Source organism: Macrobrachium rosenbergii, chromosome 54, assembly GCF_040412425.1.
Source record: "Macrobrachium rosenbergii isolate ZJJX-2024 chromosome 54, ASM4041242v1, whole genome shotgun sequence".
In the NCBI taxonomy this organism is placed as follows: Eukaryota; Metazoa; Arthropoda; class Malacostraca; order Decapoda; family Palaemonidae; genus Macrobrachium; species Macrobrachium rosenbergii.
In genome coordinates, this window is record NC_089794.1 from 36,998,198 (window position 1) to 37,004,910 (window position 6,713).

The following is a 6,713-nucleotide window of genomic DNA, read 5'->3' on the forward strand; positions in this document are numbered from 1 at the left end:
TGTATATATATATATATATATATATATATATATACTAGTGCAAATTTCACAAGTAGAAGTAAAAGTCTTTTTTCCAGCTCCTACCGAAGTGATCCTATTTAAAATGAATGCCTTTCAAAAAGGACCTTTCCCTAAATACGAGTCTCACAACACGTTTTGTAGGCAAAAACTTCAGAAGGACCTTTTCAAAAGGACGAGGGAACCTGTACATGTGACATCCATCCAAATTTGATTTAGCAATCGTTCATGCTGTTTTAACCTTAATATATTTTGAATAATTTTCCCATTTGTGAGAACAGAGAATATTGTTTCTTATATAAGATGTATTGAAACGATAATTATATGTTTCAATAAGCACAAATCAGAGTGCAGGTCTGTTTGCCTCCCTATTTATCTTACTATATAACAAGTCAGCCAGTTGATTTCGTTCCTTATTAAAAACTCTCACCTTTCGAGCTTGGAAACTGGTTCTGTTTTACCCTAAATAAGTTGAACTAAGATAAAAAGCTCATCTAATAAAATTAGAAACGGTTTGGGAACCAGCACAAACAACCCATCGGCAATGAGACTTATCGTCAGCATTACTCTAAGTAAAACCACCGAAAATGAAAATGGCGCTGCTGTTCCCAAAACACATCATTTAAAGAACAAGACCGCGTGTGGGCAGTCATTAGGTAGCCCCAGGGTCCTGGGTAATCAGCCCCCTTCTTTGGCCAAAATCGTTTCGTCACCCGAGTGGAAGTGGGACTCGCAGAGTAAATATTTCGGAGACGCGAGCTGCAGGTTTCCATACGTCTTTGTTATGAGGTGGCGTTCTCTGAAAACCTCGGTCTCCCAGTCGTCTTTGTTACGCGGTCCCGTTCCCAGCGCATTTTGCGTTTTGTCTCCCGACTTGTGCGCTGGTCATTGTTACATGGACGCGGGAATGGCCCCCCGTCAATATGCGCTTCGCCATCTGTATATTTCATGTGTCCAATGGCTGCGGGTTAGCGGAGAAAATATAACGTCAGTTCAAGAATTTTATGTTTAATGAAACCATTTATTACAAAAACTCGCAAAACATGACCTTGATGTCTTTTGCTGCTTATTTACTAAGGAACCTAAATAACCGATGTAAATGTCTCTTTTAAACTCTATTAAAGTTCATTACTGGCATTTTATAGAACGCCAGTTAGTCATGTAGCATCTGGCTGGCTACACCACCTTCCAAATGCGCTCGGTGAAACTGAATCTTATTGCTTGCTTTGTGAGACACGCCCCTCGTTTTAATTTTCCATGAAATGTCACACTCTGCCCTGGGCTTGGTGACGATAGAATGATACTTGTACAACTGAAATGAACACAAAATACGTTGATATGAATGAGGAATATTGAGATGAATACTGCATGTACACATACAAACAAACAAACACGCAAGTGTACATACAAATTAAATATATACATCTATATATATGATATAATATACATACACACACACACACACACACACACATATATATATATATATATATATATATATATATATATATATATATATATATATATATATATATATATATATATATATATATATATATGGAAACATTCCATAAGCAACACCGCAAATCATCTGCTTACTGAGAGAGAGAGAGAGAGAGAGAGAGAGAGAGAGAGAGAGAGAGAGAGAGAGAGAGAGAGAGAGCAATTTCCACAAGTAGAGGTAAAAGACTTTTTACTGCCTCTACCGAGGCGAGCTATAGCTTCAGACTTTGAAGTGAACCCATTTAAAATGAATGCCTTTCCAAAAGCGTTTTTTCCTAGAAACGAGGCTCAAAACACGTTCTGTAGGCAAAAACCCCACAAGGGCTTCCCTAAAGGACGAGGGAACCTGTCCACGTGACATCCACCCGAAGGTGATTTAGCAACAGTTAGTGCTGTTTTAACCTTTATACGTTTGAATATTTTCCCCCTTTATTAGAACAGTGAACGTAGTTTCTCATATAAGTTGTGCGGAAATGATATTTATGTTTCGATTAAGCACTAAAGAGTATGTAGGTCTGCTTCCCTATTTAGTTTGTTTTAGTACATAAAGTTTCAGCTACCTGTTTTAAGCCTTCTTAAAAACTCTCTTGCTTCAGGGTTAGAAAATGGTTCTATTTTACCTTAACTAAGTTGATCTATGCCAAAAAGCACCTCTAACAAAACTAAAATCGATCTGCGAACAGCATAAACACGCCGTCGACAACGAGACTTAAAGACGGTCTTACCTATAAGTAAGACTGTCTACAATGGCGCTGCTGTTCCCATAACACATTAGTCCAAGAACGAGCGTGAGCAAGAGTCATTACGTAGTCCCTGGATCCTCGGTGGTCAGTCCCCTTCTTTGATCAGAACCGCTTCGCCACCCGAGTGGAAATGGGACTCGCAGTGTGAATATTTCGGAGACGCGAGCTGCAAGTTTCCAGACGACTTTGTTATGAGGTGGCGTTCTCTGAGAACGTCGGTCTTCCAGCCGCCTTTGTTACGCGGTCCCGTTCCCAACGCATTTTGCATTTTGTTTCCCGCCTTGTGCGCTGGTCATTGTTAAATGGACGCGGGAACGGCCCTCAGTGGTTGGCTCGATATGCGTTTCGACATCTGTAAAATTTCATGTGTCCAGTGGCTGCGGGTTGGTGGCGAATATCTACCAGTTGAGGAATTCTTGTTTTAAGAGCCTATTTACAACAAAGGCTAACAGAACGTGACTTTGCTGTTTTTAGCTGCGTCTTTACCTTTATGACACTAAGATTTCCACCAAAATAGCTTCTTCATGCAGTTGCACAGGTGCAGCCTGTGTGTTAAAACATAGTATAACATATTTATATAAACATACACACACATATATATATGTATATATATATATATATATATATATATATATATATATATATATATATATATATATATATATATATATATATAGAGAGAGAGAGAGAGAGAGAGAGAGAGAGAGAGAGAGAGAGAGAGAGAGAGAGAGAGAGTGATTTTCACAAGTATAAATAGAAGACTTTTTTCTGCCTCTAACTATGCGATCTGTAACTTCAGACTTTGAACTAACCCGTTAAAAATGAAAGCCTTTCGAAATGCCTTTTTTTTCCTAACTACGGGGCTCAAAACACGTTCTGTAGGCAACAACCTCAGAGGGACTCTTCAAAAGGACTGGGGAAGCTGAACACGTGACATACATCCAAAGGTGATTTAGCAACCTGCATTGCTCATTTTTACCTTTATATTTATGTTCGAATAATTTCCGCGTTTGTAAGAGCAGTGTAATATTGTTTCTCATAAAAGTTGTATGGAAAGGATATTAATAACATATCGGCCAGTTGTTTTTGCGCTTTCCTAAAACTCTTTCTCCCAAGTTTGGAAACTGGTTCTGTTCTACTTTACATTAAGTTGAACCGATATGACAACCAGCAGAAAAACATGCCTTCGACAACGACACTTCTCGCCAGGATTACTTCTAAGAAAAACTGTCGAAAATGGCGCTGCTGTTCCAAAAACACATTGCTTCAACAAAGAGCGTGAGCATGAGAGTCATTAGGCAGTCCCTGGATCCTGGGTAGTCAGTCCCCTTCTTTGGCCAGAATCGTTTTGTCACCCCAGTGGAAATGGGACTCGCAGAGTAAATATTTCGGAGACGCAAGCTGCAGGTGGCGTTCTCAGGAAAGATTAGTCTCCAGTCATCTTTGATACGCGGTCCCGTTCCCAACGCATTTTGCACTTAGTCTTCCGCCTTGTGGGCTGGTCATTGTTAAAAATGGACGCGGGAATGGCCTTCCGTCGGCTCGATATGCGTTTCGACATCTGTAAATTTCGTGTGGCCAATAGCGCCGGGTTAGCGGCGAATGCACGTTGTTAGTTAAAAGCATTTTGGGTTGCATGAAACTATTCATTACAAAAGCTCACAGAACGTTACTTTGCTGTCTTTTGCTGAGTATTTCATAGAAAAAACCCTAACTAATCGATGGCAAAGACTGCTGTATACTTTATTAACGCAATTAATTACTGACCTTCCATTGGACGTGAAGCGGACATGTAGCATCCGACTGGCTGCTACCTCACCAATGCGCTCTATGATGTGGGATCTTATTGCTTGCTTTGGGGATATGCATTTTTTTTTTTTCCGACGGAATGTTACAATCTGGTCTGGGCTTGGTGAAGACATGTTACTTGTCCCAATGAAATTGAGTGATATGAATAAGGAATGTTGAGGTGAATACTGCACATACACTAACAAACAAACAACAAACATACACAAACACACATTCTATATATATAGGTATATATACATATACATATGCACATACATGGGAAGCATTCTCGAATGACAAAGCTCATAATCTGCGGAATGACAGAGAGAGAGAGAGAGAGAGAGAGAGAGAGAGAGAGAGAGAGAGAGAGAGAGAGAGAGAGAATAGGTGAAACTAATGATAAAGCATCAACATTTGTTGCTGTTACTGAGAGAGGTTGCCTGTTAGTAAAAATTTTTCGAAATGTCTTTTAGGAAGCTAAATCTTACAGATGCAAAAATAACTCGCCTCCATTATGTAGACGCGAAATCATAAATTTCAGATTAATAATTTAACATATATCATCTAACAAACAATCCAGTTATAGAAGTAGATGAAAACTCTCTCTCTCTCTCTCTCTCTCTCTCTCTCAAACTGAGACTTTCTCTTTCGCGCTCTCTCTCAAGTTGGGGATTCCTCATTCCCTCTCATGTTTAGTCTCTTTCAACGTTTGGTTGAGACTTTCAAACAATCTAGACTCACGCTTATGACCCACCCTCTCTCTCTCTCTCTCTCTCTCTCTCTCTCTCTCTCTCTCTCTCTCTCTCAAGCTGAGACTTTCTCCTTTGTGCTCTCTACCAAGTTGGGAATGCCGTAGTCTCTCGCAAGTTCAATCTCTTTCAACGTTTGGTTGAGACTTAAAGAGACTCACACTCTCTCTCTCTCTCTCTCTCTCTCCGTAGATGATAAGGACACATACACATACATGGTCTAACACACAGCTGGTCGTAATAAAATCCTAAAGAAACAAAAATAAGACAAAACTATCAGCAATTTAGGGGAAGAGGGGAAGTATTGGAGGAAATGGACGTAGGGGAGAAACAAGTCTAGCCACTAAGAGGGGAAAAATACAGGGGAAAGAAAAAAAAACTTTCCGCAACTGTGGTATCGTAAAGGCTTAACAACTCGAGCAATCACAATGCTACAACACTAAGAACCAACAAAAGAAATTAGATAAAAAAAAATTATACGAAAAAATACGAGAAAAAAAGAACTTTCTCAAGCGCAATATCGTTCCTTCGCGTTTTTTTTATTCCCGAAATAAAATATTCGAAGCATCTTTAGCCCAAACTGAGCTGGTTTGCGCGTTCACTTTTGCGTGCTACGGGGGAAAAACGCGGAGAGTATAGGGGAAAATGACTCGCTCCGGGCCGAGATTAAAATTTCTGTAGGGGGGGAATTCGCCCGGGAAAACGCAGGGCGAGGAAAGGATTCTTGACTCGAGCTCTCTTCCAATTTTGAGGGAATAAACTGGGAAATGGGTCCGGAATGGTTTACAATAAAGCAAGCTTTAAATCTCCCGAGGCATTTTATGGATATGGAAGAAAGGCAATATAACGCGACACGCAGGGAGTTTTATGTTTGGAGGCGTCTACTTTGCTCCCTACACACACAGGGGGGAAAAGTGTGAACAGATTATAGGCGCTTTGTATGCAGGGCATGTATGCTAGATTACTGCGCCTGAATAGGCAAACAGTGCCTATTGCTAGGCGATCGCCAGTTCTCGTCAACAGAAGGCTCCAAACGGCAGCGTGTTCTTGCCAACAGAAAGGCTCCAAACGGCTTCATGTTCTTGCTAACAGGAAGCTCTAAACAGCTGCGAGTTCTTCCCAACTGAAAGCTCCAGGCAACCCCATGTCTTGCTAATAGAAGGCTCTCGAGAACTCTGTACGTTTGCCAGCGTAAAGTTCTAAAAGACCACATTCCCTTGCTAACAGATGTATACAGAGGCCTGTATGCTCTTGCCAATAGAAGGATCAATATGAGTGTATGCGCTTGCCAACAGAAAGCTCTGAACGACATGCTCTCATCAATAAAATGCCTGGACGAACCAATACTCTTGGTAATAAAAGGCTCAAGACGACTGCATGCTCTGACCACCAAAAGGCTCTAAACTTATCGCAACCTCTTGTTAACTGAAGGGGCCACTCAACCATGTGACCGCTCTACCCTAAAAAGCCAAGAGACCACATCCTCTTGCGCCAGACGACATCAAATAATCATGTGTTCTTGCTAACACGTGACGCTAGCTAAATGAACAAGATATCTACGAAGAGCGACAAAACCCTTCTTTCTCTTGCCAACAACCAAGGTTCAATGAACCAAACGCTGTTGACATTTACCTAACTAGTACAAAAAGACCTCGTGATCATGCATCAGAAGGTGTCAAATGTTCGTGTGCTCTTGCTAACAGAAAATGTCTAACATTTGCTTGTTCTTGTCAACAGAGGGCATCAAACATTCGTGCGTTCTTGGCTACGGGAGGTATCAAACATTCGGGTGGTCCTGACAACAGGTTTCAAGTCAACAGGTGTAAAATATTTTTGTGCTTTTGGCAACAGATGGTGCCAAACATTTGTGTGCTATTAGCAACAGGTGTCATACATTCGCGTGCTTTTCCAA